The sequence below is a fragment of the Malurus melanocephalus genome, unplaced genomic scaffold, assembly GCF_030028575.1.
Source record: "Malurus melanocephalus ecotype Western Australia unplaced genomic scaffold, MMel_1.1 scaffold_472, whole genome shotgun sequence".
NCBI lineage: Eukaryota > Metazoa > Chordata > Aves > Passeriformes > Maluridae > Malurus > Malurus melanocephalus.
This window is the reverse complement of record NW_026623704.1, coordinates 138,595-152,225: the sequence shown is the minus strand read 5'-3', so window position 1 is coordinate 152,225 and position 13,631 is coordinate 138,595. Positions and strand designations below refer to the sequence as shown.

Sequence of the window (13,631 nt, the reverse complement as noted above, 5' to 3'; positions counted from 1 at the left end):
ACAGATGGCTTCCTCCCATTAAAGGCAGCCTGGGATGCCATGCCAACCCTCAGTACACTTGGTGAAGAGCAGCTCTTCATGCCCTGCTCTGACTGGGGGAGAAGCACAGAAGGACACAGCCATTGGGTCTGCACAGTCATGGCCATGGCAGTGGTGAGGATGGCCATAATCCTGCTGGACGCTGAACACATCCTCCTCAAAATGTTCCCTTGGCAAAGGGAGAAGCTGGTGAGCAAAGCAATAGGACTGGGCTGCTGCTTTGCCTGTGTTGGATTTTCCTCTGTGTTCCACTTTGAACATGTCATTTGGGCTGTAAAATGTTGCTTGATGTCTTTCTTTCCAAGGTGTTTTCAACAATGCCTACTCCAGAAAGAAACATGGCCAACACCTGCCAGCTAACCTGAGAAGACAGACTTCTCTTGTTCTCCAAGAGCCAGCCAGGGATCTCCAAATATTTTAGCCTGCTTACTGCATCCCATGGCAGGGGCTTTGTKACCTGGAGCCAAACTTGATCAACARGTGCYCACCCAAGCCTGGGACTGTGCTATCCTCTGTGTCTCATGGTTTGCTGAGAGCTGTTTTGCTGAAACCTCTTCAGGACAAATTGCAGGAATATGGCAGTCACAATCCTCAGAAGGATGGGGGAGGGATAGATGAGTGCTGTGCAGCCCAGTGCACCAAGTGTCCTACAGCAGGGCTGAGGTGTGACAGCCCTCACTTCTGCCCTCTGTGCATCCAGCCCCAACTGGGAGGATGAACGAAGAACTGCTTCTCACACCCCCTTTCAAGCAGCATAGTGACTTTACTATGGCTGAGAAACAGCTCATAATGGAGGCAAGCAAGGGAAAAACTGTACCAGGCCCATCTTCTGCTCCCCCTTAACCTGCTCCGAGGCAGAGGCCACTCGACTGTGGCTGTTCAGGTGGCAAGAGCGAGGAACAGCCCAGCGGCTGCTGCAGTGGGAAGTGGTTGCAGTAACATCACCATCATCCCACCTAGGGAAACTGAGGCACGCAGTGGCTATGTGCGTATAAGAAGCCAGGTGGAGGACCAAATCCCCTAGGTTGCCTTATCGGTAGCCAACCCTACAGCACGGGCTGTAGCCACGGCAGGTGGCTCTTCCTTGCAGCAGCCGGAGCGAGAAATCACTCCAGCACCCGGYCAGCGGCAAAGCGAGACCCCCGGGACGGGAAAAGGAAAATCCCGCCCCTCGCCCTCGGCGGGAAGAGCAGCGGCCGGTCCGGGGCAGCGAACCCTCCCTGTTGGAGGGTGCCCGGCCCCGCTCTCCTCTCCCCCTTTTCCCAGCTCGGGTCGCCTCCTCGCCGCTCCTTCCCCSCTCGCCGGCTCCTGCTCGCCCCTTCCCGGTTTAAGGTGGCCCCGCGGGATGCGCGGCGCGCAGCAGCCGCTGCGGGCGGCCCTCGGCGCTCCCCCACCCCCTGCACGGGGTGGCCTTAAATCAGCTCCGCGCCGCCCGTAACCGCATCGCCGGCGCCGTCTGAGGGCGGGCGCCGCCATCCACCGGCAGCGCCGACGGGCCGGTCCCGGTGCCGGTCCCGGTGCCGWTCCCAGGGCGAAGGGAGGACACGCCTCCGCCCGGCGGCGGGCGATGCTCCCCCGGCAGCCCCGGGARCGGTGCCGCCCCGCTCCAGGCACCCCGGCGTCTCCGCCGTGACCGGCCCATCTCGCCAGGTAAGCGGGAGAAGCCGCGCTCGGGTAGGGGGGTTTTGAGGGTGGGAGCAGCGCCGGGGATACGGCGGTGACCTTGCGGTTCGCCGGTGCTTGGCGCTGGATGGATCCCGAGCCCCGCGACCGGCAGATATATCCCCGAACTTCATCCCTGCTCAGCGCCCGAACCGGCTCCGAGCTTTACCGGGAGCCGCTGTCCTTGCATCCCCTCACACCTCGGTCCGGACTCCTTCCAGAGGAGCGACATCCCACTCYCGGGCTGGAATTTTCCAGCGGTGGGGAGATGCCCCCATTCCTGGTGTGTATCCAGCCGGGAATCTCGCCGCTGGGATCTSCGGGCGAGGGTACCCAAACGCGGGTCCCGGGCACGCCGCTGCTCCCGGAGAGGTTTTACTGCGCCTCTCGGTGACAAATACCGGAGAAGCCAAACTACAGAAGGGCGATGGGGTTTGTGTGCAGGCACAGGTAGGGAACCGGCCCCAAATGGGCATCCCCTCCTGTGAGGGTGATTTGGGAGAGGGCAAGAAGAGGTCTGGAGAAGGGTTCTGCCCGTTTCTACCTCTGCCTGGCACACGGGCATCTACCGAGGGATGCACTTGCTGGTTTTCTGGAGCAGAGTTTGGGGTGGATGTTGCTAGGTGAGTTGGAAAGTACTTTTTTTCGGCATCCCACTCTGGCCACTCACCCATCCAGCCTCGGGSCAGGGGAGAAGAGGRGRAGGCTCAGCAGCKWWMGTGTGACAGAGAGAAACCCCTCAARGTGCTGCAAATCTKSAGAGAAGCGGCCAGATCCTGAGTAACTCCTTAGGGAAACCTGCCAAGGGGCAATTTCTGTGCAGCTGGAGAGAAGGGGTGTTCAAATCAGCAGCGCAGCACCAAGCATTGGTAGCAGAGCAATAATGACAAGCTGTAAATACCCATCCAACAACTTGAAGTCCACACAGCTCAGCAAGCGAGTGGGGGAGAGCGAGCGGTGCAGCCTCTGCAGGTGCTTTCAGATCGTTTTCTGGAGCCAGAGGAAGCTTCCTTGAGCAGGGTTCAGGAGCCTCACACACGAGTCTGATCACCCACTTCTGCTTCGGCTTAAATCTCATYAGGTGCAAAAAGGGGAAAATTGATGGGGAGTTTCACGCCTTGCCCGGACAGCCAGCAAAAGAGCAAAGCACTGACCTCACTAGCCTCAGACAGRACTAGGAGCAGGGGCCATATAGCACTTCCACAAGCTGGGAGACAGGTGCACAGATAGGATAGGAACCTCACAGAAGGGAGGCCATCATWACTCCAAAATGAGATTCTTTGATARGAGATTRTGGGGACCTCAGTCTCGGGCAATAGAGTGGGTTACAGGGCAGGAGGAGGCCACTGGCAGAGCTGTGTGTGACAGCGTGTATCACATCTGTTTGCAGCCACGCATGCTGCCAATCCCCTTTTCTCCATGCCCTGAAGCAGGATGTGGGGCCTCAATCACTTTTGGTTGGTGCCTGCTCCGTGGTTTCCTGGAAACTCTCTGTTGGCAGGCACACCTGGGATACAGACCGTGTGTGAGCGCCAGCGGCTGAGTGTGCACTGTGCCTGCCCAGTGTGAGCCCAGGAGCTCYGTGGCTCTGATTCCTGCCCTCCATCCCTCCCTYCCTCCCAGGGGTGACTCTGGTGYTGCTTTCAGGGCGCTCCAGACTGCATTGAATTAAAGCTCCGCAGAGCAGTTAACGTACAGAGGTAGATTTGCAGCTTACACGTCGTATCGGGTGTTTCAGGAATCTGATGAGATCAAGTTAAAGCTCTTCCTTGGCATTTTCAGTGTAATAACAATAATAGTAATAATAGTAATAGCAGTAATAATAATAATAAAAATAATAATAATAATAATAATAAATAAATAATCTAGGCAATCCCAAAGCATTTCAACCAGCTGACACAGAGCACAGCTGAGATGCAGCCACCTTTACAACAAAGGGCCTCAAGCCTGCCTTGCAAGACACTTTAACAGCCACGGGATAGAAAACAAAGCAGTTGGGCTGAGGACACTTGCTCCCACGACAAGGGTTTTRATGAGGGAAGCTCCCGCACCTTTGGGCTTTGTTACAGTGTCATTTGGGAAGACTGTTGCCTAGGGAGCTGTACAGARCTATACAGCAGCTAAATGTGCTCAAGAGAGAAAACACTTCCATAGWGTGCAGCCCTTAAATTCATATTCTTTCCATGGTTTGGGAGTRTCTTTGTGCTTAGTGCCTGTGTTCTCTAATGACACCTTCCCTGCAGAGTGTCCAAGGTTGTACGGGACAGCTCAAGGCTGTGTCTCCTGTGTACCCAGCATYCTTTCTTCTTGCCTATGAAGCATTGGTAAAGATGCTTTTTGGCAGGGAACTTTCCTCTGCTTCAGCAGCAGGCCAGGAGATGTCCTTAGTGTCCGAGATCAAAGTCATACCTAGCAGGCAGCTTGCTGGCAGGAGCCTGGATTGGATTCTCTCCAGCCATACCCCTGGATGGCTTTCCTCCCCTCTTCACCACGGTAATCACCTTCCAGTGGCAGTGCTCTACACATTCCTGTGTTTTTCAGCATCTTCATAACTCCAGCCTCTGCTGCCCCTCTCTCCCAGGGTGTTGGTGCTGCAGGCACAGTCACCTCCTGCTTTCCTCTAATGCCTCTGGGGGCAATGATCCTGACCCAACCATAAGAAGCTGCCCCACAATCCCATCCAGCTCTTGGAATTACTTCCAAGGCCTCTTCTTCCTCTCCTTGAGTGCTTTCAGTGGTCTTTTCTGTTCATAGTATTTGGGATTAATAAAGACGTGTGCTGCAAGCCTTCATATGTATGCCTACAAGGGATGAGATATTTGATAGGCTTCAAAGATGCCCTTTACTGAGCATGCAAAATTGCTCTGGGAAAGCTCTGCAATTATTCTGCAGGATGTACACAGGAAAGATGATATCTGTCCCCTTCCTCCTTGTATCTAATTGTTCCTAATAAAAGAAGAAGCCTAAAAAAGGAGGTAATAAGCCAGACTGGAATCTGGGTCCCGTACACCTCCAGGGCCCTGGAGAAGTCTAAAATCACTTTGCCCTTTTTGCCCCTGGCCTTTCCGCCTAATAATAAGCGTTATGCTTTTCTGCWCCGCTTCCCATCCCGAGATCTCCAAGTACTCCGTGTGTGTGATTAAGAGCACTCCCTGCCCACATACAGAGCTGTTTGTCAGGATGACTACCCTCACTTTACAAGGGAGACACTGCAGCTCATCGCGTCAGAGCTGAGACAGCCCCAGATCATCTGTCTCACAGGCGAGAGGCCCCTGCGTCTCTGGGAAGTGCTTGCTGGGAAACAGCTCAGCCTAGCAGATTTAAAACCTACCACTAACACAGAAGATTAATAAATACAGGGCATGGACGAGACCTGTGGCTGTCAGCACCCTCRTCTCGGGTGCAGGCATGACTGCCTAAGGCCAGTTCTTCGAAAGGGACACTGCTCAGACCCCATCAATTCCTCCAGGGTGGGGTATGTCGCCAAACTGCACCTCGACCCACGGTCAGCACACTTAAAAAAACTTGAACCTTTAATCATTCATGCTTTTTTAGGCTGTGTAGGCTCATAATTAAGAGCTTGAAGTCTCTTCTAGCTTGCTCTCRTGTGACATTAGTGCTCCCAAAGGCCTTTCCTTAAAAGCTCAAATTTATCTACTTTGCCAGTGTTCCCAAGTGTTCAGTCAACTGCCTTGTTGGCTTCCTCCACCACACAGTGTGGGGGGCTGTCTGACATCTTTCTCYCTGAGACCAAAACATCGCACTCTGCAGATTCCTGAGAATTTATAAAACGTGAGCTAAGTTGCCTCACGAGACAAAAATTCCCAGGTCTGAGACACAGAACTGAGATCCACAGCTCCAGGCACAGGGACCTTCAGACTCCATTTACTGTTCATCCCTACTCTGATCAGGTAATCCCACTAATGCCTGGTGCACAGAGAGATTCCTTAAGATGGGTATAGTTAGCACAGAAGACACATCAGGAGGGACATGGGGGTGAAAAACAAAGCAATCAACAGCACAGAAGAGGGAGAATGAATGCTTCTCTACAGGGATTTTCTCAGTAGAGAAACTGGACTGCATTCAGRAGAACATGAAAGGGTAGCAATTTGATGATAAAAGTAAGTATTTTCCCATGCTGTGCACAGTGACATAAGGAACTCTGCCACAAGGTGCTGCTGMTGATGATTGTAGGATTCAGGAAGAGGAGAGATTTTGATGGATAGTAGGTTGTTCATCATTGGGCAAAGCAGTTCACTTGAAATAGAACCAAAACTTCAGGGCTGAACCTCTCACATCCTCTAGCAGAGGATTTCTTATACCTTCCAAAACCCATAACACTGATCAATGTAAGAGAGGACAAAGGGATACAGATGTGTTCAAGTGAAAAATCACTGAGGCATATTATAATTTCCAGGCAGAAGCAAAAAATATGAGTTTTCCARCCTGTGTGCTGACACTTAGCTCCTGAAGATTTGGGCTTTGTCAGCTGGAGCAGGCTCAGGTCAAATTCTGCTGAGATTTRAGTTGGTCCAGTGGTGCTTACGCTGCCACTTCCTCTGCCCATGTTGTGGATTTTAGCAGACTGCCAGCATCCTGCCAACTTTATGTGGTGCTGGTCGATGAATAATGCTGAATTACGAAAGGAAATGGTTTTCTTTGGATGTTACCCCTTGTCAATAAGAGCAAGGGCATTTATTCCCAGTACAGCCAACCTCTAGCCAAGCAAAGTGCTGGGATTACTTGGAGCTGAACAAGGTTAGCAGTCGGGCAATCTCAGCTCTGGATAAAAGATTTTAGAGCAGCAGTGTTGTCTCGTTCTGTAAGTTCACGGTGGGTCTGTGTGTGGGAGTACAGGGCACATGGGAACTGCGATTTGCTAAGCAAAGCAGGATTGCTCCTCAGCAATCCTTGTGTGGGAGAGCTTGGAGGGAAAGCCAAGGGCCAGGCAGGCAGCAGTAACTTGCAGACCCTGCTTCCCCTGAGATGACATTCCCCAGGGCAGCCTGGCTTCTRAAGACACTGTCCTTAAGGGCAGGGTTTTAGCAAGGTCCTCTGCTCCCAACAAAAATCTCCCAGTGCCTTTTGATAGGAACAGCACAGTTGATCCTTGCCTGGCAGGAGTAGAGGTTGCTGCCTCCTCTCCCTCTTCATGCCCCAGTTGTTAAAGTAGGATAGTTAACCTTCATCTAGCCCTGACCCTCCCTCATTCTGAAAGCTAAAAACAGCTGTAAAGGGGTATTTCTTACACGACTGGCAGATTCAATTTATTATTATGGTTATGTCCGTACCTCTAGGTCAGGCAACAGTGCTGGGCTTGGTGAAAGCCCTGATGGTGACCACAGCAATAGGACTGACGTTCATTGGGTAATGCTGCACCAAGTGCCACTTCAGACACCAGTGCTGGGTGAGCCTGGGTGGCAGCAAGGCATCTTGTCCTCTCTGCTGTGCTGGGGTGCCTTCCTCACTGGTCCAGCCTATTGTKTTCATTGTGGCTGCCCTCCACTTTCTCCAGCACAAATTGCCAGTGATTTTAACTTTCCCCCTTCTGATACCTCATCCCCTGGATCCTTCACTCCCGAGGCCCTTCCCCCAGCCCAGATCTACACAAAGGTGAAAAGGAAGGAGGAGACGATGACTTTCCTGTATCTGCCAGCTTCTCTCTCCACCTCTGACGTGAATGAGGCCCTTCATGGTTTTCTCTTGAGCAAACACAGATGCTTTTGTTTTATGGGCTTGTGGGACGGGATGGAATTAATAAATCAGAGCGCCAGTGCTGTGCCGCCACATTCCTGCAATTTTAAGGCAAGATCACACACAAAAAAAAGGCACAAACAAAATAGGCAATCTCTTCAGAGAGAGCTCAGATGATTTGACTGTGCCTCTTGCTTGCTGCCCCACTTGGTCTCCTGCTCCCTCACCCTTGTTCATTCCTCCTCCTCCTTTCTCCTACTTTCACATTCCCATTAACCTCATTTCTTCTGTTCCMCCTCCTTTCCTCAGGAAACATTTTCAGTCACACCTTAGTTTCTCACCTACACCCATTTTTCTTCCCTCATCTTCCCTGCTTTTATGCTTCCCTTACCCTTACTACACACTAAGGTGTGACCAAGGCTTGTGCAGCCAGGTATGAAGTTCAGTGTCCTGCATGTAAGCTGAAGAATCAGGAATGCCTCAGCTTTTTCACTGTGGACCACAATGTCTGCTCTTACACCTGCTTCCTCCACCCCACTGCAGTTTTTCCTCCTAAGAATGTTGCTGCCTGAGAGATTCAGTGAATTGACTCTGGGAATAAAAGACAAAGTACTACTGTTCTCTTTTCAGTCGTGGTATTTAACAGTGTTCCTAGGAGCAAAATTAGATCCTGCCCCAGAACTGGCAGACCCTTTCCTTCCTTGAAGGATAACAAGAAATGCTTTGCCTGAAATTAATTCTTTGGAGCCAAATGACAAGTTTTAACATCTGTGCCTGGCTACCACCAGGTGGTAAGGAGCTAGGAGAAGATCTTTTTTCTCCCCTGTAATTAGCTGACTGTRTGTGGGGCTTCGGGAGGACAAAGTGAACTGTGTGGTTAGTACAAACTACCAGCAAGAGGCTGAGACAGTTTTATTCACTGCACTGGTTGTTTTTTCTCTAATGAGCTTAGGCACTTGAAAGTCATTTCCCCAGAGTGCTTATACATTGTTGTGCTTATCTTACCTGTGGGGGAACTGAGGCACTGAAGCAGGTGAAATGATTTGCCCAGATCCACATACTGACGCATAGTTGAAGCCAGAAAAAGAACCAAGAAATCTYGTTTTACAGTTGACTGCTTTATCCCCTAGCCTCAGAGGAGGCCAGCAAAGACCTTTATCTTGTTTAGATGAGTGGATAGTCATTCCAAGAGGGCGCTGGGGCAAGGGTATCTTTCTGTGCTAATACGTGTCTTAATGAGTCCTGTTGCTAAGTGGCTTCAATGATAGACCATGCATCTTCTTCACTAAGCATTGAAATAATTTTTTAATCATTGAAGCTAATACAGAATGCTCAGAAACATCCAAATCTCACAGCAGGGGCTGAAATTAGGAAGCAAACAGAAACCAAATCCTGATTATCCCTGTGCACCTCTACAAAGCCCACAAGCAGTGTCTGCTGAAGTCAAACACGAGCCTGACTGAGCTGTATCTCAGGGCTGGGCTGGGCAGTCAGAGGCAAGCTCTGGCAAATCCTGCTGCTTCATGGTCCACAGCGAGTTTCTTTCCTCCCTCAGATGTGGGCCAGCTCCTCATCTCAGTGGMGCAATAGGAAAAGAGGTAGAAGTGTTAACCACTGACCCCAGATAGCTGAGGCATCCCCTGGCAGATCTTTACGAAGGAGAAATTTTTCATTTTGTCAAGTGTTATTAAGTGGCAGATCTCAGCCTGGGCAATACTGCTCCCCCAGCATGTTTTTGTTTTCTTTTTGGGTTTGAAACTGCCTCCTCCATCCTACTCCCACCAATCTCTTACTCTGTTTTGTGCATAATTAGATATTTCAGGCATTCTCTCCAATCCAGCCCCCTGCTCTGCTTTAATTCACATGTCTGCCCTCCAACATGGGATGCCAGTCCCTCTTGAACCATAGCAGCCCACAGATTTCTCTATATCTCCTCCAGTAATCCCAGTGTGTTTCCCATTCTGGTTAGCAACTCTCATACTGTGTCCTGTGTTCCTCAGATCTACAGTGCTCAGCAGCATGTCATCAAATTATAACAGGAGCTTTCTTAACAGCAGAAGTGACATTTCTGACTTCCATGTTAGAATAGGAGCATTAAGGAAAACACAACAAACCTCTTATTACTCCATATGCATCAGCAAAAGTCCATTACTCCGTTTTGGCAAAAGTCACAGAACACTCATAAGCATTTTGCTAAGATCATCACCACTGACCTCTGTGCTGAGAAGACTTATAGAGGTGAACATAGTTTATCCCAACTGATTCTTTGGGAAAGGATAATTTAAAATTGCTCTTACCATCTCAAAGAGCCTTTATGCATGGAGTTGTCTTCTCTTGTCATCCTCTTGTGAATAAACCCAAGACTTCCTCTATCATGACCAGTCTCCTCACTTGTGCTCTGGTCATGTTAGCCTGCTAGACAAACTCTGTGCACTTCATCCCACCTAGCAGCCTCTCCTGGAGTGCTGCAGAGGATGCCTGTGGCTCTTCATCAACACCAGCTCCTGTTCAGTGGAAGATAAGCTGCCATCTCAGCAAGTTTTACTCAYAGTCCATCAAGCTATGCCAAGCCAAGCCACAGGATTGTAGTTCCCTTGTAGTCAAATCAAGTCCTGGAACTGTTAAATACTGATACAAAATAGTCACTAGGCAAGATTTCTGCTCCTRTATACTCCCTTCTGCATTGCACTTACCAGACTGGTAAAATCTGATACTGAGTATTCCTTTCCTAACCTGAGCACCAGGACAAGCACAAATGGCCWAGAAATGAGTTACAGCAGCAGAAGCAAAAATCCAGCTTCTTCCTTCTTCCTCCCCAAGAGATTTTTGGATGTTTTCTCTGCCTCAGAATAGTTGCTGGCCCTGCAGGGGKATTTTTTGTGGAGCTGGTAAGGGATGGAGTTAGTTCACGTGTGCATGTGTGAAGCTAGAAATATCTAACCTGGCTTRTTGACCTCCACAAACATCCTCATAACCAGAGATAATTTTCCTTTTCCAAGCACAAGGAGGAAGCCAGATTCACCCCAGAATCAGGAGAGATTCATATTCACCTCTCAGATTTATYGCAGCAGTCCATTTCTGGTTTTAACAAGAAACCACTCTTTGTCTGCCCTGATCTTCCAGGCCAACTTGGTCTGCCTTTGAGGCTCCAAGGACTCTCAAACTGCAGGGAAGGGTTCAAAAAAAAGCCTGGTTCATCTGTCCTCTCCAACCAGAAGAATCTATTCATCAGTTACTCTGCCTAAGGCCAATTGACAGCCCATGAATGTGGAAGGAAAGTAGGAAGGTTAGATATTTCAGCTGTGAGTGCAGAGGTGTAAGAGCTGGAGAGAGGCATCTCCCAGGGATATCATGGTTGTATTTGTGTAAGGATGATACTCCAATCTCAAGGAACAGAGCAGGCAACTCTCCAGTTTGGAGAGTAGCAGCAAATCCCTTTTTGCATCCAGGCCTAGAGCAGCCTGAAGWGCACAAATTCACAGATAAACCCGTGAGTGCAATACAGCACAAGCCAACGTCCTTCCCAAGGGATGGTTTATAAACACCACATGCTAAGATCACTTTCAGACCAGGCTGCCTTCATGTGCCATTAAGGAGCATGGCAGAGAGCAATCCCTGCCCAAGCAAACCCTATGGCAAACCCTATGCACTCTGAGAGAGAGCACAGTTTGTTTTTTCAAGCTGTGAGCTTGTCTGCTCTCAATTCCCTCACAGCCTTCCCAACAGGCTCTTCCAGTTCAACAACACAAGACATGGAAAAACAAACCAAAACCCAARTCTTTCCTTTCTGGTAGGGTGGACTTTGTCAGAAAGGGGCATTTGACTTTTGCTGCTTCTCAGCTCCCAAATGCATCCACTGCTTACTTTTTCTACAAAATAAAACTTACTCTGACCACGGTGCAGTGCTAGCTTCTGGTAGTGGCTGCCAGTGCCTAAGTTAGATATTTCTCTTCTGGCATTCCCAGAAGGTGGGAATTGCATGTGGGTCTCTTGATCCCAGGTACCTTGGCACCTAATTCAGACATGGCCTGCCTGTAGTCCAGAGTCAACAGCTTCCCTGTTAGGACAGGGAAGGACAGCAGGACAGCCTTAGCAGGACATTGGCCATCAGTTTCCTGCCCCTTCCTTCTTTCCTTTGCTCTCTTCTTTCCTTTTTATTTCACATGCAGAAGGCAGAAAAATAAACACTGTCTGCTGATTCTAATTTTCATTCTAGTGTTTCTTTTAATCAAGCCCAAGCTACACAGATCAGCTGTGGCATTTAAGGTACAAATCAAGCAGCAGACCATAACATATATCTATTGCAAAAGACAATTCTCTAGGTGCCAATTTATTTCTCCATTCTGCGTTTGTTTCTAAAAGTGTCCACATGACACTTGGATGCTGCGCAGCAAGTGGCAAATATAATGAGTGCTGATGATTTATTTGGAGGAAGAAATCAGAATTAGCATTTTGGACCATCTCAATTAGTTACAAAGCGAGTGTATTTCACACAGCTCAGAGAGCTGCAACAGCAAAAATGTCSATCAAAGAGACCAAAGTGGTGTTTCTCCTCTCTCTAATCTCACCCAGCTAACAGTTGCATGATGTGGCATCAGAGTTGTCCAGTGTCCTCTCTGTCTTAMTCCATATGGAGCAGACACCCACAAGAACATTCTGCACAAATTTGCTGTTTGCACAATGCCTTTATTGATCACTCACTTCAGCCAGCATTCCCAAATAAAAACTCAGGGAGATTCTTGCCCTTACACTGCACTCATTCTCTGCCCACAGTTCTTTCCATGTAATAACAGATCAGGACTCTGATCCTTCTGGGGCCCAGCACACACACATAACCATTAAAATGTCCACATTTCTACAGGTTTTGGGAAGACAGTAGACATATTTAGCTACATTGGTGTTTTAAATGGCGTAACTGCTGCCCCACTTGTTTGCACTGTGATTTCACCAGARCAGTTTCTCCTTTGCTTTTTTTTGCCCTCCTTAGGAGTAATGGGGCAGTTCAGCAGGGAAGAGCATTTCAACATCACCTTTGAAAGCAGGAGGAAAACAAGCTGTCTAAATCAATCAAGAGTGTGCATTAGTGATAGCATGTTCCTCTGGAGGTCTGCATTTGATGTCTTATTGACACACAGCTAAGATCAAAGCCTGTCTCTGCATCCTGGCTGCTCCCAGAGAAACAGCAGTGGTCTTTGGGCCCCATATCTTCACATGGAGCTTGTGATCAATGAGGTTTTTCCCCCCATATAACAAGAACCTGTGAAGTATAATTATCCATCAAATAATGCCTAATGCCTTTTTCTCTGAAAAAGTAATTCCTCTCCATGTTCAGAAATGTTCTGGAAGGAAATACTATGGGTTTTTCCTTTCTGCATTTGTAAGAAAACTGTAAAATGACAGCTCCCACTCCTGCTGAACAGGCATCAGCTGTTAACTCAGTAGGGAAAGCTCTGAATGAAATATACAGAAACTTTGGAACAATTCGCTATTGTTTTTGCTTCCTTAGAATTATTTTGCCTACTTCGGGGAAAAAAAAAAGCTTTTTTTCTTTGTTGGCTAATGCAGATATTGGGCTGATTCATGCTGATACGTTTGGAATTATTATTCTGTAATAGTCATCAGCATCTAAAAAGGACCTCAGTTCTGCCAGAGCTCAGCAGCAGGGAAGAGAAGCTGATGTTTGAATAAGCCCCTGACTTTCCTTTCAAGAGAGGATAACTCCAAGCTTAGAGGTCTCTCAGGAGAGAGCCAGCTTTCTCAGGAGACAGCTGGTACCCCCTGCTTCTCTTTGGGCCTGAGCTGCTAATCTTTCTCCGGGTATTTCTGGCACCTCTGGATTATGGCTCTGCAGTGCAGGGAAATTGTGACAGAGCAGRGAGCTGTGTCCCTCTGAGTCACAGCCCACCCTTGCCAATGCTCAGGGGGCAGGAATGCAGTGACAGGTTGTATGGGTCAATCSTGAAGGACATTTGGGCCTGGGCTGATTAAAAATAGCCTGGCTGAGACCTCCTTTTTCAGGYTCCGGAAGGCTCCCTGCAAGGACRGGCTTTGCAGCCAAGTTCAAGGTCTAGTCTGTATTCAAACTGGGTTATCTCCATTCCTGCTGATAGCCCAGATAGTGCCTGGATACCCTTGATCTACCTGGGGATAGCAGGCTGAGCCACGTGCTGTCTCCAAAGTATTAGTTCCCGTGGGACCCACCCAGCAGATTTAATTAGCTCCGTCAAAGTTTCTTT

General features: G+C 49.1%; 1 protein-coding gene across 2 annotated transcripts in view; it reads left to right on the top strand.

Annotated features, from left to right (window-relative positions):
- Positions 1–1,492: 1,492 nt before the first annotated feature.
- The window catches only part of LOC130582242 (galactosylgalactosylxylosylprotein 3-beta-glucuronosyltransferase 1-like), a 25,273-nt gene continuing 13,134 nt past the window's right edge, over positions 1,493–13,631 (top strand). The window contains exon 1 of one of the 2 annotated variants that reach the window (XM_057380828.1): positions 1,493–1,689. The gene's annotated coding sequence lies outside the window, so the exon portion shown is untranslated. The remainder of the gene's footprint in view (positions 1,690–13,631) is intronic. The other variant, XM_057380827.1, reaches the window with a different exon arrangement.